Source organism: Nerophis lumbriciformis, linkage group LG12 (assembly GCF_033978685.3).
Source record: "Nerophis lumbriciformis linkage group LG12, RoL_Nlum_v2.1, whole genome shotgun sequence".
Lineage (NCBI taxonomy): Eukaryota > Metazoa > Chordata > Actinopteri > Syngnathiformes > Syngnathidae > Nerophis > Nerophis lumbriciformis.
This window is the reverse complement of record NC_084559.2, coordinates 40995408-41020198: the sequence shown is the minus strand read 5'-3', so window position 1 is coordinate 41020198 and position 24791 is coordinate 40995408. Positions and strand designations below refer to the sequence as shown.

Below are 24791 nucleotides of genomic sequence, written 5' to 3'. Positions count from 1 at the left end.
TTGTCGCCATGGAGGCGAGGATTAGTGATTTAGAAGTAGCTAAAACACTGCCTACGGCGGATGGACTTTAGCCGCTGGCGAGCTAGCCATGTCTTAAAGCACTTCTTCCTGAGGGCGTTTCAGTGTTATAAATTCACCTTTATCTTTAGTTTTTAAGCCAAAATGCGTCCGTTCTCCCTTTTCTGTCTACACACTGTGTCTGCTTGTAAGTACTCTGTGATTGTGTGCCGCCGAACATGCTCTTCTGCTCGTAAAACCAGCAATATCACGACATGACTTCGACGCGGGCGCGGGGGGTGCGGGACCAGTACTTTTCAGAGACGGTATCGTACCTTAAATGATTCATTAGTATCGCGGTACTATACTAATACCGGCATACCGTACAACCCTAATGTGGACAAAAGTCAAAATAAAAATTAGGTTTCGCTATTTTTACCAATTTTCTGACCAATGCTGAGTGTTTTTATGCTGAGTTTAAAAGTTTAAAGGTCTACAGTGTATGGTAGAATCTCGAGAGACATGATAGCGATTGCATACCTCGGTTTTTGTTGGTACTCATTTCAAAAGGTCTGACTGAGACCGAATTGTACAAAATCGATTATATTTGTCACTACGAAATAATGACAATCCACATAATCCCTGCCAGACAACCGAAATATTAACATAAAACACATTTTTGTAGAGAAAAATTGTAGTTTACTATGAAAACATACACGTACACACAAATGAAATAGATGAATTAGCATTTAATATCACTTTTACCTTTCTATTGAAAATTCTCGTCGGTAAAGACGAAGATGAGCAGAGAGAATATCATGCTTGTAACGTGAAGTTAGCTTAGCTAGTTTAATTTCAACAACAGATCATAGCAGAAGTAATTTAAGGTTACCCATACATGTAATTGATTGTGGCGCAAAATAAAAGCCACCACACCTTTAAAATTATTTTTTTCTTTACGTGAAAACAAATGTCAGTAATATAATGTATGAATACAATAAGCAGCAGCAATTAAAAAATACAGCAAAATTAAAAAACAAATGTTAACAGTATTAACACGATTTTTCCTTTGTGGATTAAATTAATCTTTTTATTGCTTCATATTATGAAAGATTGTGAAATGTACTTGGAGGGGTGGTTGCAATACTGTCTACTAAACTGCACAGTGTATTGATTACCGTTTTAGTATTACCATTTAAAATTGTAATTATCATAAAACCGCGATTGATTACAGCACTTTCAAACAATCACGGTGATATTGCTCATTTTATTAGATAAGCAGCTCGTACATTAATCGTAAGCTAGCTTAAATGCTAACATGTGTACGAGACACCTTTTTAAGCACATTAAAAAATACTGATGTTATTACAAACCCCCAAACCAGTGAAGTTGGCATGTTGTGTAAATCATATTTAAAAACAAAATACAATGATTTGCAAATTCTTTTCAACCTATATTCAATTGAATAGACTGCAAAGACAAGATACTTAACGTTCGAACTGAGAAACTTTGTTATGTTTTCCAAATATTAGCTCATTTGGAATTTATTGCCTGCAACATATTTCAAAAAATCTGACACAAGTGGCAAAAAAGACTGAGAAAATTGAGGAATGCTCATCAAACACTTATTTGGAACATTCCACAGATGAACAGGCTAATTGGGAACAAGTGGGTGCCATAACTGGGTATAAAAGCCTCTTCCATGAAATGCTCAGTCATTCACAAACAAGGATGGGGCAAGGGTCACCACTTTGTGAACAAATGTGTGAGCAAATTGTCGCACAGTTTAACAACAACATTTCTCAACGAGCTATTGCAAGGAATTTAGGGATTTCACCATCTACGTAATATCATCAAATGTTTCAGAGAACCAGGAGAAATCACTGCACGTAAGCGATGATATTACGGACCTTCGATCCCTCAGGCGGTACTGCATCAACAACCGACATCAGTGTGTAAAGGATATCACCACATGGGCTCAGGAACACTTCAAAAAACCACTGTCAGTAACTACAGTTGGTCGCTACATCTGTAAGTGCAAGTTAAAACTCTACTATGTAAAGCGAAAGCCATTTATCAACAACACCCAGAAACGCAGCCACCCCAGAGCTCATCTAAGATGGACTGATGCAAAGTGGAAAAGTGTTCTGTGGTTTTATGAGTCCACATTTCAAATTGTTTTTGGAAACTTTAGACATTGTGTCCTCCGGAACAAAGAGGAAAAGAACCATCGGGATTGTTATAGGCGCAACGTTCAAAAGCCAGCATCTGTGATGGTATGGGGGTGTATTATTGCCCAAGGCATGGGTAGTAACCTACACATCTGTGAAGGCACCATTAATGCTGAAAGGTACATACAGGTTTTGGAGCAACATATGTTGCCATCCAAGCAACGTTATCATGGACGCCCCTGCTTATTTCAGCAAGACAATCCACAAGCCACGTGTTACAACAGCGTGGCTTCGTAGTGAAAGAGTGCGGGTACTAGACTGGCCTGCCTGTAGTCCAGACCTGTCTTCCATTGAAAATGTGTGGCACAATATGAAGCCTAAAATACCACAACGCAGACCCCGGACTGTTAAAGAACTTAAGCTGTACATCAAGCAAGAATGGGAAATAATTCCACCTGAAAAACTTCCAAAATTGGTCCCCTCATGTAACACAGTGGTAAAAATGCCCCTGTGACAACTTTTTTGCAATGTGTTGCTGCCATTAAATATATTGTCTTTGCCGTCTATTCAATTTAATATAAATTGAAAGGGATTTGCAAATCATTGTAATCTGTTTTTTTTTAAAAAAAAATGTATTTTTCATTTACATAACGTGCCAACTTTACTGGTTTGGGGTTTTGTACATTTTCATATTGTAATGTCCCTAGCATTTATCATCACCCCTAGAGCTGTTTATATATTTTAGTTACCTTATTCAGCTATTATAAAGAGTAAAATATTGAGAATAAGTAAAAATATTGTCACATTAATACCTCAGCCAAAACAGGGCATCATTCAAACTGTGAAAGCATAATTTATCATGTATTATATGATGATATGCATCTATGTGTCTGTGTACTTTGTTGTTTTATGTGGCCGAACATCACTCGAGGATGTTATCTGCGGAATGACAGGAAGAGGGAGTGATAGTTTACAATCTACTTCCTGTAGCAGAATCTTCCTTCCTTTGTGCTTCCAACACACCACACCCAAATTATCCTGCAGCCTCTGAAAGTCAGAAGAACAATAGCGTTATTAATCAATGCTAAAATGGCAACATTACTATGACTATTGTATTAGAAGAAATACAAATAAAAGTGAATGTATGTACAGAATGTACGTTAATACATCTTTGCAACATGTTGTTTTAGGCTGTGCTTTTACATGTTCTATTAGAAAACAAGCATATAAAAATTACTACAATGAGACAGTTTTTACTTTTAATGAGCTCTTACAGTTCTAACTAATAACTTCAAATGACAACTGAGTTAAAATACATATGGTTTTATTCTCATTGCGTATCTGGGCAGTCCCTTGCCTACTTCCTGTTGTTACAGGAAATACGGTAATACGCATAATTTAAGCAGCCTTGTGATAGTTGTCATTTGAAGTAGCTTGTTCATTTTTGTCCTGTCTTGATGGTAAGAAAGATAAGATGGTAATTACTAGAAAATAACAGGAAGAAGACTGGATAAACTATAAATAAGCTGTGTTTGTGTTTCTAAGGTCTCTGTGTCCTGAGTTGGCTTGCTGGCAGTTCTTGTGCAAAGACATGATAATTCAATATTGCGCATTCATGAGGAAATGATCCTCAATCGTGCACAACAACGACTCCGCTTGTCCTGTGGGAAGATTTAAGAGTGGTCTTGCTGTGCTTGTGATCATTTCATACTGCTGCAATTATTTTCATTATGTGTTAGCTAATTCTTGAGTTTATTTTAGGGCGTACACACTATAGGCCATTGTTTACCAACATTTATTGAGCTTAAGGCACATATTTGTTAGTGATGTGCGATACCACTGATTTTTCTTCCGATCGATTAAAATTCAGGCTGGTGTCGTCGATACAAATCTGATACCAATAATGTTTTGCATATATACCTAATGTGTCTGGTAAAATGTCAAAAGTAGTGTATTTCAAATGTTGCTGCTCTTGGGGAAACTCCTTCAAACTATATACCATTCTCTTCTGCACTGACTGCATTATCTTATTTATATTCAATGCTGTTTGCAGTGTCTCCAAATAGCTTACAATAAAAAGATACATACTCTTGTTTTATAATACAGAGTAACTCATTTCTTAAATAAACAAAGTTTGCAATAGCTGTTTTATTGCAATTAGCATGTGTAATTGCTATGACACCGAGATTGTACATTATTTAGGAAACCTTACACGAATAAATCAAGACTGTTTCGGCCTGTTAGTGTTGTGTGACTTGTCATATACTCTATGTATTGTTTATATTTTTTCCCACCAATCACTTTTCATTGAGACAAGATCTGGTAATGATATGCATTATCTCAAATAACTAAAGTATCAAAAGTATCGATATTTTGATTTGAGAATCGATATTAGAGCATAAGGACTTGGTATTCTCGGTATTGATATTTCAGTATCTAGCAGCACATCACTAATATTTGTTACTGTACATTAGAAACATCTCATTGCAAACCGCCAAACAAAAAATGTCACAAAAAGTATGAATACAGATTATCTGCTGGGGTTGGGAAATGTGGCCTAAAATCCACATTGCAATGTACATTGCAGCCTCATGCGATAACGATGTATATCACAATATGGTCTTTGGCATATAAATTATAATAAATCCATTTTAAAACAGTTTACAGGTAGCTCCTCTCTTTATTAAATTATGATCGTACATTTGTAGGATAAATAATTCCCAAAATCCTATGATGATACGTATATAAGACATACAGTCGTGGTCAAAAGTTTACATACACTTGTGAAGGACATAATGTCATGGCTGTCTTGAGTTTCCAATCATTTCTACAACTTCTTTTTTTTGTGATAGAGTGATTGGAGCACATATTTGTTGGTCACAAAAAACATTCATGAAGTTTGGTTCTTTTATGAATTTATTTTGCGTCTACTGAAAATGTGGCCAAATCTGCTGTGTCAAAAGTATACATACAGCAACATACATTATCAATTTTTGTGATGTAGAAAAGTCACAATCAAATCAAATTAGCTTCATGGCATGGCCTCTTAACTTCATGTGAGTGATTATGATTGACGACACCTGTTGACTTCTCTGAGCCCTTTTAAATAATAATAATAATAATGGATTTGATTTTATATCGCGCTTTTTTATTATTGGATACTCAAAGCGCTCACAGAGAAGTGGGAACCCATCATTCATTCACACCTGGTGGGGGTAAGCTACATTTGTAGCCACAGCTGCCCTGGGGTAGACTGACTGAAGGGAGGCTGCCAGTTTGCGCCTAAGGCCCCTCCTACCACCACCTATCATTCATTCATCATTCATTCACCAGTGAGAGTGGCACCGGGGGCAAGGGTGAAGGGTCCTGCCCAAGGACACAACGGCAGCAATTTGGATGTCAAGAGGCGGGGAGCGAACCTGCAACCCTCAGGTTTCTGGCACGGCCGCTCTACCCACTACGCCATACCGCCCCTAAATAGGGCTCATGTGGTGCAGTCATTAGACTCGGTTACAAACGCGACAATGGGAAAGTCAAAGGAACTCAGCACAGATCTGAAAAAACTAATCATTGACTTGAACAAGTCAGGAAAGTCATTGGAGCCATTTCAAAGCAGCTTTCGGTCCCAAGAGCAACTGTGCAGACAATTGTTTGTAATTATAAAGTGCATGGCACTGCCACGATCAGGAAGAAAACGCAAGCTATCGCCTGCTGCTGAGAGAAAATTGGTCAGGATGATCAAGAGTCAATCGAGAGCCACCAAAAAGCAGGTCTGCAATGAATTGAAAGCTGCTGGAACACAGGTGTCAGTGTCCACAGTCAAGCCTGTTTTGCATCGCCATGGACTGAGAGGCTACCATGCAAGAAGAAAGCCCTTGATCCAGAAGCGACACCTTAAAGCTTGTCTAACGTTTGCTGCTGATCACATGGACAAAGATAAGACCTTCTGGAGGAAAGATCTGTGGTCCGATTAAACAAAAATTGAGCTGTTGGGCCACAATACCCAGCAATTTGTTTGGAGAAGAAAAGGTGAGGCCTTTAATCCCAGGAACACCATTCCTACTGTCAAGCATGGTGGTGATAGTATTATGCTCTGGGCCTGTTTTGTTGCCAGTGGAACTGGTGCTTTACAGAGAGTAAATGGGACAATGAAAAAGGAGGATTACCTCCTAACTCTTCAGGACAACCTAAAATCATCAGCCCGGAGGTTGGGTTTTGGTCGCAGTTGGGTGTTCCATCAGGACAATGACCCCCCCCAAACACACGTCAAAAGTGGTAAAGGAATGGCTAAATCAGGCTAGAATTAAGGTTTTAGAATGGTCTTCCCAAAGTCCTGACTCAAACCCCATTGAGAACATGTGGACAATGCTGAAGAAACAAGTCCATGTCAGAAAACCTACAAATTTAGCTGAACTGCATCAATTTTGTCAAGAGGAGTGGTCAAAAATTCAACCAGAAGCTTGCCAGAAGCTTGTGGATGGCTACCAAAAGCGCCTTATTGCAGTGAAACTTGCCAAGGGACATGTAACCAAATATTAACATTGCTGTATGTATACTTTTGACCCAGCAGATTTGGTCACATTTTCAGTAGACCCATAATAAATTCATAAAAGAACATTCATGAATGATTTTTGTGACCATCAAGTATGTGCTCCAATCACTCTATCACAAAAAAATACACAGTTGTAGAAATGATTGGAAACTCTAGACCACGGGTCTCAAACTCAATTTACCTGGGGGCCACTGGATGCAGAAACTGGGTGAGGCTGGGTCGCAAGAAAAGATTTCTTAAAAAAATCTAACATCCACTTTTTAATGAATTCACCTTCTTTGAATGGCTATCCCGCCCGGGCAACATACTTGCCAACCCTCCCGATTTTTCCGGGAGACTCACGAATTTCAGTGCCCCTCCCGACAATCTCCCGGGGCAACCATTCCCCCGAATTTGTCCCGATTTTCACCCGGACAATAATATTAAGGGCGTGCCGTGATAGCACTGCCTTTAACGTCCTCTACAACCTGTCGTCGCGTCCGCTTTTTCACCATACAAACAGCGTGCCGGCCCAGTCACATGTTGTATGAGGCTTCTGCAGACACACGTAAGTGACTGCAAGACATACTTGATCAACAGCCATACAGGTTACACTGAGGGCGGCCATATAAACAACTTTATCACTGTTACAAATATGCGCCACACTGTGAACCCACACCAAACAAGAATGACAAACACATTTCGGGAGAACGTACGCTTACCACCAACCGCCCCCCAACCCCGCCCACCTCAACCGACGCACGGAGAGAGGGGGGGGGGGCGTAGGGTTGGGCAAGTATGACGCTGTCAACTGCCATTCATATAAAACTTGCGGGCCGCACTAACATTACATTTTCATATTAAGGTGCGGGCCGCAAAATAACGTGCGGGCCGCGTGTCTGAAACCCCTGCTCTAGACAGCCATGACATAATGTTCTTTACAAGTGTATGTAAACTTTTGACCACAACTGTACATAAACAAACAAGATACATTCGGCAAAGTGCCTGATGTTGTGCAATTTCTCGTGTACTTACAGCCAGCTGGATGTGCTGTTCTGCTATTATATACTGCATGTATTATATTATACACTGTGTGTATTAATGTTTTACTGTAGCAAATTCATAAATCCTTCCATTTATTGATGCAATTTATCATTGATCATTTTACCCAGTGTTCCAAGTCAATGCACAATAATGTTGTAACATAAAAAATAGTGCTGATTGTAAGCTGTTTTTCTATAACCTTTATTTTGTGTATGTAGCGCACAGCGCTGTTATTGTGAAGGCCCGTAAGTGTGCCGTTGTTCTTGAGAGCTTGTGATGGCTGTTGTTATTGAGTAGATACAAAGCTGTGTTGAATGGGTATACATTTAATTTGGTATAAGTCATTTGGGTACTGTATGTTACTTTATTTTGGAGTAAGGGATGAGTTTCATAGTTTTTTCGCAGACTTTCGCAGGCTAACGTTTCCAGTGGCCACTTCGATGTGTTGAGTTCAGGAGAGGGCGGGGAGTGTTCCGGGGACGAATTAGCGTTTCCAGACACGATTTTAATTTTGCCAGACAAAAGTCCCGTGTTCTCAAGATGACAGCATTTCAGTCACATTATGTCATTTTTCCTGGCATTCTGTGTTTAATCGGCCAATTCCACGATTGCGTTGACACAAGGGCCCTACAAGTTATAACTGCTAACAGGCTTCTACTCTAAATTGTTCAGTGACCAACTTGCGTGTAGTAGTCGTACTGTACTAACTGTACTCTTGAAGCACACGGTCAAATGTCTTTTCCATGTTCATGCTGTGGACTGGTTGAGCAAACTCATGATAAAGCTAGTACTAAACCCTAGACTGATCAATACACTTACTCTGCTTATTTATTAACTTTCACTTTTTTTTGCTCCCCAAGGAAAAGTTATGTAAACAGCAAGACTATTATGAGTACCACTATTATTATGGACAGTCTTCGTTGCAGACTGGGACACAACAATAGCTTCAGTGTCTTGCTGCTAAGTAGTACACACCCTTCTTTGTATGTGTCGCTTCTCAGTGGTGCTGGCTACACAACATAGCCATGTTACAACAGTAATGCTTAAGAAACAATTCCGATTTTATTCTTTAAAGGCCCATTTATCTTTTGTTTTATTGAAGTGCAATATATTTTTCTTTGAGATGTTGTGATTAAAATCTGATATTATTAGCTATTTATATTCCCACAAAGAGGGAAAATAAATAATTGGCAGAGAACTTGATTTGTTTTCATTGGGACTATAAACAACTATGTTGTTGTTCTTTGTCCTTACAAACTGTCCTTTGTCCACTCTGTTTCAATGTTGTGCACATCACACGAGTAAAAACAATGGTTTGTTTTATTCATGTCAGGCTTAATGGACTATTGTCTTAGCACTGTGTTGTTATTGTGTAAAACATGACACAATTTATACACTTTCTGACACGTATTACCTACACACTATAAAAAATGCATGCAATTAGTAAAAATGCAATGACGGACAGTCACATTTAACTATGAAACTAACCATACATCTTTTATGCAGTCTCGTTGAGTAAGTGGCCTGTTTTTGGCACCGACCGAGTCTCGCCGGGCACTGATTCACTGATCACTCCAGCATCACTGAGAGCAGACTCAGCCAAAATACCTCTAGGTAATGTTGACATTTTAAATGCGAACAAAAAAAATGTACTCAATAAACGCTCCACCTTTCTACAAATGTGCTAACTTGATGCTAGTATACATTGGCTTTGCTATCAACATGCTACTGATTAGCATTGATGATTTTACATGGCGATTTTTAACACCTCCAAATTAGTCAATTAAAATTACAACTAAAACGCACGTTACGATCAAACAGCTAGTGTGTAATATGTACAATACTTACAGTTTTAACACTTTTAGGCCACAACAAAAGCCGAGAATGAGCAAAGACTGAACTGACTAGCCACCACACCATAAACTATACACTATTGCCATTAAATGTCTTGGACTTGTATTTGTAATTGCGACCTAATGTCATACTTGCAAATGAGACTGAAATGTAATAATAAAACAAGATATAACAAGTGGACAGCCGTTATCCAAATATGCTAATTTTTAAGATGTTGCAATAAAAAAATTTGATTTTAATTTTCAAAAACAATAAATATTTAATAACACACACAAAAGTTACAAAAATCGATACCATTTATTGGTATCGATTCCCAGGTACCGGGATTTGGTAATGTATCGGGTCAAATGTGAATGGTACCCATTCCTGTTTTATATGATTTAAATGTCAGTAAGAATGCAATGTGAATAAACAGTATCAAACACACATACAATTCAAATTATTTACACAATATTTATTTGATTAAAAATGTACAAAAACCATGTTGCTTCATGATGTCATGTTGAACTTTGCGTTATTGCTTTTGATACTTTTTATTGGAATATATGCAAACACCTTTGCCAAAATAATGGTCTTTAGAATTTATGTAGTGTCCCGAAGAATATGTTTCAACAACATTTATTTTTTATTGCGATTTTGAGTGTTTTTTTTACCCCATGTTATTATCACCCCATAGTTTCACACCTCTTTCACCTCTTTGTACTGTACAGTATGCTTATTGTTGACATGGCGACACTGCAACTTTGCATGTGACCCTTTGTTTGCTCGTGTATACAATGCTTAGAACATCATTTGGCAATGAATGGCCTAGTGTGTGAATGTGATTGTGAATGTTGCCTGTCTATCTGTGTTGGTCCTGCGATGAGGTGGCGACTTGTCCAGGGTGTACACCGCCTTCCGCCCGAATGCAGCTGAGATAGGCTACAGCACCCTCGGCGACCCCAAAAGGGACAAGCGGTAGAAAATGGATGGATGGATGGATAGTTTGTTAAAGAAAGTAATGATGACTGTAGAATTATAAACAGGACACACCAGTACATTTACACTCTCTGCATGGGATAAGCAAATGTTTTGTCTTTTCTGCTGTCATACTTTGACAAATATTGTAAAATCCTTTATAGTTTAAACTTTCCCTGACGACATTTTGAGTAGAAAGGTGATCACAAGGATATTTTTTAGATGATGATGAAATGATCTTGACTTAATTTGCAATTGGCTGGATGAATCTTGTTCCTTTTTATTATAGAAAGATAACAAGTACATTTTTTACTAAAGCTAACCAAGAAAAGTTTGTTAATAAAATATGAGTTAAAACAATCAGAGTGGTTGCTCTTAGCTTTTAAGAACAAGGATGATGTGGAGCTTTTATCCTTGGGGTTTTGAAATGAAAAAGCATGTTTGAAAAGTGAACAGCCACATTGGCGAACAGCACATCTTAATCCAGAGTCCCCATGAAGAAGAAAAGTGGTCATACATATTTAAAGCTATTAATAGCATTAAGTTATTGAACTACTTCATTCAGGCTTACATGCTACTCCACATGCTTCAGTTTCACTTCAAAGCTGCAAGTAACAAAACGTATTTCCTAAGAAGTAACAACTTTAGGAAGAAGTGGTTGACCTAAATTTAATAACCATGCAGAATAAGAACCAGTCAGCATCAGAGGTGGGGAAATAATCGATTTTTAGATGCATCGCTATTTGGACATGGACGATTATAAAATCGATTAGTAAACCATTGATAATGGATTTATTTATTGTAAATAAAGTAATGCAGACAGTTCTACAATTTGTCTGACTGCAGCGAGCCACCTTGTCAAGAGATCCGACCACTTTCTTTATTTTAGGGCACTTATGTTCCAGTTTTGTACACATTTCCACTAATGTATTAAATGTGGGAATTCATTTAACTGTTTCTTATTACAAATGCACTGTTTTTTTAAAGTGGCAAGTGAGCATCATAAAGACAGACACCCACAAAGCAGGCTAGGACATGAAGATGTGAACAGCACCAAGGACTGGACAGTGTCCACACCTACGGGTTAAAGAAGTTCACAGACTTTGGCAGGATAAGCGACTGAGCCACTAACATCTGGCACTCATCCCAGTGGGCTGTCACTGAGCAGGATGGAACCGATCATTAACGATGTCATGAATGGTACATACCTTTAGAGTAGGGCTGGGCATTATGGCTGAAAACTATCACAATATATAAGTTTTATATTGCTCGATATTGATAATTATCAATAGATATCAAATAAGGATGATGAGAATAATAAATTAAATGTGAAAATGTAATCACAGAGAAACCTGAGAAGAACTATTTTCTGCAGGTTTAGTGCCAGAAAGTTACAGCTGTGCTCTAAAGGGTGAGCGCGGCTAAGGTGGTGTGGTATTACCGGTCTTATTGGGAATGAGTGCCTTGCATCATTTACAGACCATATTGGTCTGACGACGTTTTTAAAAAATCCAAAAAACTGTCTTAGTGTTGAGGTGACTTTTCCTGTTTTATCCACAATCTATTTGCTCTTAGCACCGCTCATTTTCAATTTCTTTTTTCACTCATGCAAAGAATCAACTGCTTGACAACGATGGCGCAACCAAAAGATAGTTGACACTTTTACCTGATTGGCTCGGTTATCGTGCTTTGCAACTTCCGCTTTCTTCCGACAAAGAAAACGTGTATGTATATATATATATATATATATATATATATATATATATATATATATATATAAGCTGTGTACATACATCTACTGATGCCTAGTCTGGACACATCCTCAGTGACCTTTTGGATTCACCGGGCGTTTCGGGTCTCTCAACTCGTCATACGCCCTCCTCCAAGCGACTCAACCAGGGGTGATCAAATCCCCCGGCTTGTGTCCAGACGGCTAACTAGCTACCATGACTCCAAGGATCTTGTCTTTTGAGCCACTACCATCTCGAGGCCCTTTCCGCCGCTTCGGTGGTACTTCGGATGGCTCTCCTCTTTCTCTCTCCATCGATGCCCAAACTGCTGAAGGCTCTGACCAAGGAACGGGCTGAAAATCCTCTGCATTCAACCTCCACAGGGAAACACCTTGCTCTCCAACCAGCCTGTTGACAGTCGCTGACCAGTCCTGCATACTTGGAGAGCTTCCTCTCAAAGGCTTCTTCCAGGCGATATTCCCATGGGACTGTCAGCTCCAGCAGCACAGTTTGTTTGGTGGACTCAGACACAAGGACAATGTCTGGTCGCAGGGTGGTGACTGCGATATGGCTGGGGAACTTCAGCTGGTTTTCAAGGTCCACCAACAACTGCCAGTCTTTTGCAGACGTCAGGATGCCTGCTGATGTTCTTCTGGCAGGAGTTGGCGTGTCCCCAGCTCTGACAAAGGCGATGGTTTTCTTGGAGGGGTGGAACTGTTTTGCCCATGCCAGTCCTGCGCTCATGGCTTCAGCGATAGTCTTCAGGACTTGATCATGCCTCCACCTGTACCTTCCATCTCCAAGTGCCTTTGGACAGCAACTGAGGATGTGTTCCAGGGTTCCTCGCTTTGAGCACAGTGGGCATGCTGGTGTCTCTGCTATGCCCCATGTGTGCAGGTTTGAAGGGCTTGGGAGCACATCATACACTGCCTGGATGAGAAATTTGATGCGTTGCGGCTCGGCTTTCCAAAGCTCAGCCCAGGTCACTCTCCTCTCAACCGCATTCTCCCATCTTATCCAAGCTCCCTGTTGCTTCATTCCAACAGCCTTGCAGGTTCTCGTCTACTCCACTGCCGCTCTCACCTCATCCTGAACAAGACGTCGGCCTTCCTTCCCCCTGGTGTTCAGTTGGGGAGTTGGAAAGGATCCTAGCCCAGCTCGACCCCGTGTGACTACTCCAACCAGGCTCCTGTGTCGCAGCCTTGCATCTGCCTCATGAACTGCTTCCTCTGCCCTCCATTTCCTGCCAGTCCTCACTTGGATCCCTGCTTTGGCCACCTTCGGATCACTTGAGTCTCTGTACTGAACCACTTCTCTGGTTCTAGTTACCTTAAATTCCTCCTCCAAGGATTTGAAAGGCAACTTCCTAGGTAGGCCTGACTTGTCCACGGATTTCAGCCAACCATCCAACTCAGCGCATGTCGACTGGATGGATGTTGTGTCTCTCAAAGAGCAGTCAAAAACCTTGACCAAGCTCTTGACTGGCTTCTCTGAGATGGCCGTGCCTGTGATGTTAAACCGGAACTTGTCCTCCACCTTCCCCTTCTTCAGCACCATTGATCTGGATTTGGCGGGTTTGAAACGCATCCGGGCCCACTCCACTAACTTTTCAAGTCCCTTCAGAATCCAACGGCAGCCTGGGACTGATTCTGTCGTGACTGTGAGGTCATCCATGAATGCCCTGATGGGTGGTTGCCTTTGTCCGGAATTTGTGCGGGGCCCTCTGCACTCTGGCTCAGCAGACTTGGTGAGCATGTTCATGGCTAGTGAGAACAGTGTCACAGAGATAGTACACCCTGTGATAATACCAATCTCCACTTTGTGCCAACTGGATGTTGTTGCTCCGGAAGAGACCCTCATCCTGAAATTGCTGTAGTAATCAGCAATGAGGTCTCTACACCTATTGAACGAGCTTGTGCGGAATGGAGCCGAATGCGTTCGCCAGGTCAAGCCACAGTACTGATAGGTTGCCCTTGTTCTCTCGAGCCTCCCGAATGAGCTGTGTCACCACACCGGTATGCTCCATACATCCTGACCTTCCTGAAATGCCGCCTTTCTGGCCAGATGTATCGATGTAGGTGTTCATTGCCAGGTAGGTACACAGTCGTTTGGAAACGGCGCTGAAGAAAACTTTTGCCTCAACACACAGCAGGGAGACAATAAACAATATAAACAATATGTATATATATATATATATACATATATATATATATATATATATATATACAGTATATGTATATTGTTTTATGTTGCACGATTGCACCAAGAAAAATTCCTAGTTTGTGAACCCGTTCTCAAACAATGGCAATAAAACTATTTTGATTCTGATTCTGATATATATATATATATATATATATATATATATATATATATATATATATATATATACATTAGGGCTGCAAAAACTAATCGATTATAAAAATAGTTGGCGATTAAATTAGTCATCGATTCGTTGGATCTATGCTATGCGCATGCGCTGAGGCTACGTTTTATTTTTTTTATTTTTATTTTTTTTAACCTTTATTTATAAACTGCAACATTTACAAACAGCCGAGAAACAATAATCAAAATAATGGGGGTGTAACGGTACGTGTATTTGTATCGAACCGTTTCGGTACGGGGGTTTCGGTTCGGTGCGGAGGTGTACCGAAACGAGTTTCCACACGGACATATTAAGTAGCGTACTGCACGTTGTGTAATCAATACTCACAATGCCGGACATTTGAGGCATTTAAGAAACTCCGCCCTGACAGCTCTGCAAAAGAGGACATGTCCGGTGAAAAGAGGACGTATGGTCAGTCTATCCTAGCCCGTTAGCTGCTAGCATGCTAGCAAAAGAGGACATTTCCGGTGAAACGCAGTGACCGGGCTAGGTCCTGACCATACGTCCTCTTTTCACCGGATATGTCCTCTTTTGCGGGAATGTCTGGGCGGTGTTTCTTAAATGCCTCAAATGTCCGGCATTTTGAGTTAGGATTGCGTGTATTTTCAATGTACGTTCAGGGCTAAGAAGGTTAAAAACAAAGCACATTGTGTGCGCAGCAGCATTCATGAGGGAGGGGGAGAGACAGAGAAAACGAGAGAGTTGTGATAAACGTGCATGCGTCGTCAGGCTATGCTTTTTATCGATAGATTTATCAGATTTAATTTTTTATTATCTAAAGTAGGGGTGTCAAAAGTGTGCATTTTCTGTAACATTTTCCTTGTTAGTTTGCCCAACCAGTCTACATGTGCTTTGTGGACTTGGAGAAGGCATTCGACCGTGTACCCCGGGAAGTCCTGTGGGGAGTGCTCAGAGAGTATGGGGTAACGGACTGTCTTATTGTGGCAGTTCGCTCCCTGTATAATCAGTGTCAGAGCTTGGTCCGCATTGCCGGCAGTAAGTCGGACACGTTTCCAGTGAGGGTTGGACTCCGCCAAGGCTGCCCTTTGTCACCGATTCTGTTCATAACCTTTATGGACAGAATTTCTAGGCGCAGTCAGGGCGTTGAGGGGATCTGGTTTGGTGGCTGCAGGATTAGGTCACTGCTATTTGCAGATGATGTGGTCCTGATGGCTTCCTCCGGCCAAGATCTTCAGCTCTCACTGGATCGGTTCTCAGCCGAGTGTGAAGCGACTGGGATGGGAATCAGCACCTCCAAGTCCGAGTCCATGGTTCTCTCCCAGAAAAGGGTGGAGTGCCATCTCCGGGTTGGGGAGGAGATCTTGCCCCAAGTGGAGGAGTTCAAGTACCTCGGAGTCTTGTTCACGAGTGGGGGAAGAGTGGATCGTGAGATCGACAGGCGGATCGGTGCGGCGTCTTCAGTAATGCGGATGCTGTATCGATCCGTTGTGGTGAAGAAGGAGCTGAGCCGGAAGGCAAAGCTCTCGATTTACCGGTCGATCTACGTTCCCATCCTCACCTATGGTCATGAGCTTTGGGTCATGACCGAAAGGACAAGATCACGGGTACAAGCGGCCGAAATGAGTTTCCTCCGCCGAGTGGCGGGGCTCTCCCTTAGAGATAGGGTGAGAAGCTCTGTCATTCGGGGGGAGCTCAAAGTAAAGCCGCTGCTCCTCCACATCGAGAGGACCCAGATGAGGTGGTTCGGGCATCTGGTCAGGATGCCACCCGAACGCCTCCCTAGGAAGGTGTTTCGGGCACGTCCGACCGGTAGGAGGCCACGGGGAAGACCCAGGACACGCTGGGAAGACTATCTCTCCCGGCTGGCCTGGGAACACCTCGGGGTCCCCCGGGAGGAGCTGGACGAAGTGGCTGGGGAGAGGGAAGTCTGGGCTTCCCTGCTTAAGCTGCTGCCCCCGCGACCCGACCTCGGATAAGCGGAAGAAGATGGATGGATGGATGGATGGATATTTGGCAAGTTGAAAGAACATGGCGCCAGTATGCTGTTTTTTTTTTTTTCAATAAAATACTGGAAAGGATAGAAATGTAGTTCGTCTCTTTTATCCGATTATTAATCGATTAATCGAAGCAATAATCGACAGATTAATCGATTATCAAATTAATCGTTAGTTGCAGCCCTAGTATATATATATATATATATATATATATATATATATATATATATATATATGTGTGTGTGTGTGTGTGTGTGTGTGTGTATATATATATGTGTGTGTATATATACTGTATGTGTGTGTGTATATATATATATATATATATATATATATATATATATACATACAGGTAAAAGCCAGTAAATTAGAATATTTTGAAAAACTTGATTTATTTCAGTAATTGCATTCAAAAGGTGTAACTTGTACATTATATTTATTCATTGCACACAGACTGATGCATTCAAATGTTTACTTCATTTAATTTTGATGATTTGAAGTGGCAACAAATGAAAATCCAAAATTCCGTGTGTCACAAAATTAGAATATTGTGTAAGGGTTAAATTTTGAAGACACCTGGTGCCACAAACTAATCAGCTGATTAACTCAAAACACCTGCAAAGGGCTTTAAATGGTCTCTCAGTCCAGTTCTGAAGCCTACACAAACATGGGGAAGACTTCAGATTTGACAGCTGTCCAAAAGGCAACCATCGACACATTGCACAAGGAGGGAAAGACACAAAATGTTATTGCTGAAGAGGCTGGCTGTTCTCAGAGCTCTGTGTCCAAACACATTCATGGAGAGGCAAAGGGAAGGAAAAACTGTGGTCAGAAAAAGTGTACAAGCGATAGGGATCACCGCGCCCTGGTCAAGATTGTGAAAAAAAACCCATTCAAAAATGTGGGGGAGATTCAGAAGGAGTGGACAGCTGCTGGAGTCAGTGCTTCAAGATCCACCACCAAGAGACGCTTGAAAGACATGGGTTTCAACTGCCGCATACCTCGTGTCAAGCCACTGTTGACCAAGAAACCTGGGCTAAGGAAAAAAAGAGCTGGACTGCTGCTGAGTGGTCCAAAGTCATGTTTTCTGACGAAAGCAAATTTTGCATTTCCTTTGGAAATCGAGGTCCCAGAGTCTGGAGGAAGACAGGAGAGGCACAGGATCCACGTTGCCTGAAGTCTAGTGTAAAGTTTCCACCATCAGTGATGGTTTGGGGTGCCATGTCATCTGCTGGTGTCGGTCCACTCTGTTTCCTGAGATCCAGGGTCAACGCAGCCGTCTACCAGCAAGTTTTAGAGCACTTCATGCTTCCTGCTGCTGACCTGCTCTATGTAGATGGAGATTTCAAGTTCCAACAGGACTTGGCGCCTGCACACAGCGCAAAATCTACCCGTGCCTGGTTTACGGACCATGGTATTTCTGTTCTAAATTGGCCCGCCAACTCCCCTGACCTTAGCCCCATAGAAAATCTGTGGGGTATTGTGAAAAGGAAGATGCAGAATGCCAGACCCAAAAACGCAGAAGAGTTGAAGGCCACTATCAGAGCAACCTGGGCTCTCATAACACCTGAGCAGTGCCAGAAACTCATCGACTCCATGCCACGCCGCATTAACGCGGTAATTGAGGCAAAAGGAGCTCCAACCAAGTATTGAGTATTGTACATGCTCATATTTTTCATTTTCATACTTTTCAGTTGGCCAACATTTCTAAAAATCCCTTTTTTGTATTAGCCTTAAGTAATATTCTAATTTTGTGACACATGGAATTTTGGATTTTCATTTGTTGCCACTTCAAATCATCAAAATTAAATGAAATAAACATTTGAATGCATCAGTCTGTGTGCAATGAATAAATATAATGTACAAGTTACACCTTTTGAATGCAATTACTGAAATAAATCAAGTTTTTCAAAATATTCTAATTTACTGGCTTTTACCTGTATATACAGTATATATATAATGTGTGTGTATATATATATATATATATATATATATATATATATATATATATATATATACAGTATATATATATATATATAATGTGTGTATATATATTATGTTTATGTATGTACGTATGTATATATATATGTGTATATATATATATATATATATATATATATATATATATATATATATATATATATATATATATATATATAGGGTTTCCCGTAGCGGCAGCCTTAACAACAAAGAGCCACCGCCTAAACTAAAGTCTTAACAAGCTGCTCCGCTTAGTTCTGCCTCTGCCTCTGTCAATACGTCTCTGCAGCACCCAGCATTGTCCATCCCACAGAACCATTGATTACACGCAGAGCGGTAACAGCCAATCAGCAGTGCGTATTCAGAGCGCATGTAACAGCCAATCAAGTGCGTATTCAGAGCGCTTGTAACAGCCAATCAGCAGTGCGTATTCAGAACGCATGTAGCAGCCAATCAGCAGTGCATATTCAGAGCGCATGTAACAGCCAATCAGCAGTGCGTATTCAGAGTGCATGTAGTCAGTGCTCAGGCAGGCAGAGAGGAGAGATCATAGACATCTTATAAGTAGACGCAGCATTGGCTGCTGTGACGCGAGAAGTTCGGCCGCCTTCTTGAAGTGGTGATGAGGAGCCGGCGAGCAGCCTAAACTGATAGTTGACAGGTAGGAAACAAAGATGCCAGGTGTTGGTGTTCAGCATTTTCCTGCTCAAATGAGCGGACTGTTGAAAATAGGAATCGTGGGATTACTTTTCACAAGTAACATTTAACATTAACGTATTATTGGTTGTATTTTGTGAAAATAATATTACCACAGAGTTGAGAAGGAGCAAAGATCTTCAATAGTACTGAAATCTTAGCCGCTAACAAACAAGAGTATGACCATAATAGAATTGCTTGTCAATGAAATGAATTAAATTTAAAAATGTCATACTTGAATAACATAAAGTTGAAATAAATGATGAAGATAAAGATTGTAAAAACCAACAGGAGTAAAAGTTAGGACCGCAGTCTAGATTGTGTGTGTGTGTAAGATAAAGATTGTAAAAGCCAACAGGAGTAAAAGTTAGGACCACAGTCTAGATTGTGTGTGTGTGTGGGGGGGGGTTTAATATACAGTATGTTAGCTAACTAGACAATCAGATGGACAGTGGCTATACAGTATTATACAAGTCTACATTTAGTCTAGCTTTCCAACCCAATTTTGTGTAGCCCACCTTCGTGAAATGTGTGGGACAAAATATGTACAGTATATGTAAACATTATCATTTAAGGGAAGAATGTAATACAAAATATCAATACAAAGTGTCAAGACAGAATAAACTCTCTGCTGCTGCAGCAACAGAGATACAGTCTATAGGTCCCTAAGATATATAAATATCTAATGTATTCACACATTGTTTATGTAGGATATACACATGTATATATAACCTAATCATATTGTTTCTTCAACTTAAACATACCTGACCATTTCCCCCCCCCCTTCTCTGGGATTATATTCCCAGTTTTGATCTCGGAAGTCTGGTCACTTATAGCATATAAGAATATTCTATTACTGTTGAGCAAACTATGAATAATAAAACACGCCAAAACATGTGTCCTTTATCATAGCTACACATATAAAAAAAAACAACGTGAAAAACAGTGGTATTCAGTGAGGTAAGATGAATTAAATGTGCAGAAAGTTCATTGCTCCTGCCAAATGAATTGCACTGAGTGGAGCAGATCACCACTCCAAGATGGCGGCTCCGCGTCTCGTCAGCGCCAGTAGGCAGTAGCGCTCGATGCTGCGTACCCTTATAAGATGTCTATGGGAGAGATGGTGGGGTGAGCAGAAAGGTGTTTAGCAGGTGAGCAAAATGCAGCGGACTCTCCCCAAATTATAGTAAACACCTCCCAGTCAAATACTAGTAACATCACTATGAGCCGGTTGACGTTCTAGAAACATAAGTGGCAGCTCAGCTCGCTCGCAGTCCTTGAGGTGAAGGCTAATTAGCTCACTGTAACGTAAGCTCACTGTGCGGTGTGTGCGTGCGTGCTTGCGTGTGTTACGGACAGCAAAGCCCTGTCTGTCTGAGAGAAAGACAAGCATTATTGACCTGTAGTTAACAACTAATTTATTTCACTTTACCTTTTTCTGTGTTGATTGAGCTGTGTTGAAGCAGCAAAAACGACATTATGTTAAATGAAGAGTTTCCTGAAGCTGTCTCTAATAGTTGATATAAGAATGTAACTGCGTCATAAAGCCTACATGAACTCCATGGTGTTCAGGGATGAATAGTCTCTCTTATTGCTATTGTACTATTTTTTCAGCTATAGTTACATTAATCATTAGTAATGTAGCAGCCTAGTTTTGAACGGCAGGGTCTCTGCTATCGCATGTTGATAAAAATATAACATTTCCATAATAAAAATCAACTACAGGCTTCCCAAATGCTGTAATAAATTAAGCATGATGAGTTGAACATATGTCAGCATGTCGCCCCACTTTTAAGTCTTTTTTTCAAACGCTTATTGCAAACGCTTACTTACAGTAAGTCATTAATTTGACTTTGTAAGTCATTATTTTGATTTAGTAAGCCATTATTTTGTCATTATTTTGACTTAGTAAATTACTAAGTCATAATAATGACGTACTTAGTATCTCAGGTAACTAGGACTGTTTTGTTTTTACCTTACGGAAAAAATATCGAGATATACAGGTAAAAGCCAGTAAATTAGAATATTTTGAAAAACTTGATTTATTTCAGTAATTGCATTCAAAAGGTGTAACTTGTACATTATATTTATTCATTGCACACAGACTGATGCATTCAAATGTTTATTTCATTTAATTTTGATGATTTGAAGTGGCAACAAATGAAAATCCAAAATTCCGTGTGTCACAAAATTAGAATATTACTTAAGGCTAATACAAAAAAGGGATTTTTAGAAATGTTGGCCAACTGAAAAGTATGAAAATGAAAAATATGAGCATGTACAATACTCAATACTTGGTTGGAGCTCCTTTTGCCTCAATTACTGCATTAATGCGGCGTGGCATGGAGTCGATGAGTTTCTGGCACTGCTCAGGTGTTATGAGAGCCCAGGTTGCTCTGATAGTGGCCTTCAACTCTTCTGCGTTTTTGGGTCTGGCATTCTGCATCTTCCTTTTCACAATACCCCACAGATTTTCTATGGGGCTAAGGTCAGGGGAGTTGGCGGGCCAATTTAGAACAGAAATACCATGGTCCGTAAACCAGGCACGGGTAGATTTTGCGCTGTGTGCAGGCGCCAAGTCCTGTTGGAACTTGAAATCTCCATCTCCATAGAGCAGGTCAGCAGCAGGAAGCATGAAGTGCTCTAAAACTTGCTGGTAGACGGCTGTGTTGACCCTGGATCTCAGGAAACAGAGTGGACCGACACCAGCAGATGACATGGCACCCCAAACCATCACCCAACCATGCAAATTTTGCATTTCCTTTGGAAATCGAGGTCCCAGAGTCTGGAGGAAGACAGGAGAGGCACAGGATCCACGTTGCCTGAAGTCTAGTGTAAAGTTTCCACCATCAGTGATGGTTTGGGGTGCCATGTCATCTGCTGGTGTCGGTCCACTCTGTTTCCTGAGATCCAGGGTCAACGCAGCAGTCTACCAGCAAGTTTTAGAGCACTTCATGCTTCCTGCTGCTGACCTGCTCTATGGAGATGGAGATTTCAAGTTCCAACAGGACTTGGCGCCTGCACACAGCGCAAAATCTACCCGTGCCTGGTTTACGGACTATGGTATTTCTGTTCTAAATTGGCCCGCCAACTCCCCTGACCTTAGCCCCATAGAAAATCTGTGGGGTATTGTGAAAAGGAAGATGCAGAATGCCAGACCCAAAAACGCAGAAGAGTTGAAGGCCACTATCAGAGCAACCTGGGCTCTCATAACACCTGAGCAGTGCCAGAAACTCATCGACTCCATGCCACGCCGCATTAACGCAGTAATTGAGGCAAAAGGAGCTCCAACCAAGTATTGAGTATTGTACATGTTCATATTTTTCATTTTCATACTTTTCAGTTGGCCAACATTTCTAAAAATCCCTTTTTTGTATTAGCCTTAAGTAATATTCTAATTTTGTGACACACGGAATTTTGGATTTTCATTTGTTGCCACTTCAAATCATCAAAATTAAATGAAATAAACATTTGAATGCATCAGTCTGTGTGCAATGAATAAATATAATGTACAAGTTACACCTTTTGAATGCAATTACTGAAATAAATCAAGTTTTTCAAAATATTCTAATTTACTGGCTTTTACCTGTATATCGTATATCGCCATTCAGCAAATGGAGCGGAAAACACAACCAATAGTTTTCGGCTTCTTCACGCGACGAAGCCGGCCTACTTCACCGCAGTCTGTAGTCTATTGCCCCCCAGGCTGTGGTGGCAGCGACGAGGTGGAGACGTGATGGCGACAGGCCGAGTTATACCGATCCTTACACCCACCCACCCACTTCCCCGGTCCCCTCCCCCTGGAGAGTCACCACCTTAACTAACACATTTTCTGGGAGAAACACTGATATATATATATATATATATATATATATATATATATATATATATATATATATATTAGGGCTGCAACTAACGATTAATTTGATAATCGATTAATCTGTCGAATATTATTTCGATTAATCGATTAATAATCAGATAAAAGAGACAAACTACATTTCTATCCTTTCCAGTATTTTATTGGGGGGGAAAAACAGCATACTGGCACCATACTTATTTTGATTATTGTTTCTCAGCTGTTTGTACATGTTGCAGTTTATAAATAAAGGTTTATAAAAATAAAAAATAAAACCAAAAAAAAATGCCTCTGAGCATGCACATAGCATAGATCCAACGAATCGATGACTAAATTAATCGCCAACTATTTTTATAATCGATTTAATCGATTAGTTGTTGCAGCCCTAATATATATATGTGTGTGTGTATATATATTTAACCCTTTTTTTTTGTTGATATCAAGCACGTGTCTATCGCGATATATATTGATATCATTTAATTGCCCAATCCTAGTTAATGGTAAACAGGAGATATTACAAGACTCTCATTTAAAAAAAAAACAACAACAATAAAAATAACAGTTTCCATCAGATGTTTGAAGCTGGCGAGTGCGGGTGTAAATCTTAGCCAACAAAAATTGCCATGGCCTCCATCGTTGTTGTTTTTTGTACAGCCCACAGAGAATTGAGTGACGGCTTGTTGTTGTTGGAAGCTATCGGTAGCATAGTTAGCATTGGAGCTGTCGTTAGCGTAGTGTGACACTGCTGCGATCTATCATGCCGTGTGAATCAATATTGCAAAATTTGAAATATATCGATCCATAATCAACCAAAGGTATACTTTTACGCAGCCCTACAGTCAATAGCACAACTTGATGGTTTATTTATTTACGCTCTAGCCTTAGCACATTGTGTTTTGATGGTTTTGTTGTTGTTGTGGTCCAAAAGCAGCGACAGGAAGTTGAGTGCGGTTGTGACAGTGATTTGTTTTCAAAAAGCGGGCCGGAGAGAAGTTGGTTGGGTGTAAGGGTGTTGTGATGAAGATGTGCTGTGACAGCGCTGAACAGGACTGTCTGAAGCTGTGAGCCAGCCCTGATGCCCCATACAAACACACATGCATGTACACACACAACCCCTCCACTGCCTCACACACACACACACACACACACACACACACACACACACACACACACACACGCACACGCACACGCACCCGCACCCACACCCATCCTGCACATGCGTACATTTGAGCTCACACGTGACCCATGAGTCAAAAGAAAGAGAGAGAATGTGTGTTGTGTTAATGAAGGCAGCAACCCCCCTTTTTATGCTAAGTGCTGAGATCATCTGCAGGAGAAAAAGAAGACTTTATTATTGGGATGAACGCTAATAAAGCATGACGAAGACACAACAGAAGTCATTTGTATCAACATTTGGAATGCTTTACTTTATTTAGAACATGCCTAAAAAGGGATTTTAAGTTCTTGCATGCTTATATTTCCTGATATATTATTCATCAGTTTGAGCCAATCCACATGCTTCTTTTAAATGTAGATGTGCAGCGAAGCTTATGTAGTCATCTTTTGGTCTTTGCCTCCATCTAATGAGCTTGTGGCGTAAATACAATCTCAAGTAGCGATTTTCTTTGTGCTGTTGTCTC

The 24791-nt window shown here is 40.5% G+C and overlaps 1 protein-coding gene across 1 annotated transcript in view; it reads left to right on the top strand.

Moving 5' to 3' along the window:
- Nucleotides 1-24791, top strand: part of tjp2b (tight junction protein 2b (zona occludens 2)) — a 173611-nt gene that overhangs the window by 30110 nt on the left and 118710 nt on the right. The window lies entirely within an intron of this gene.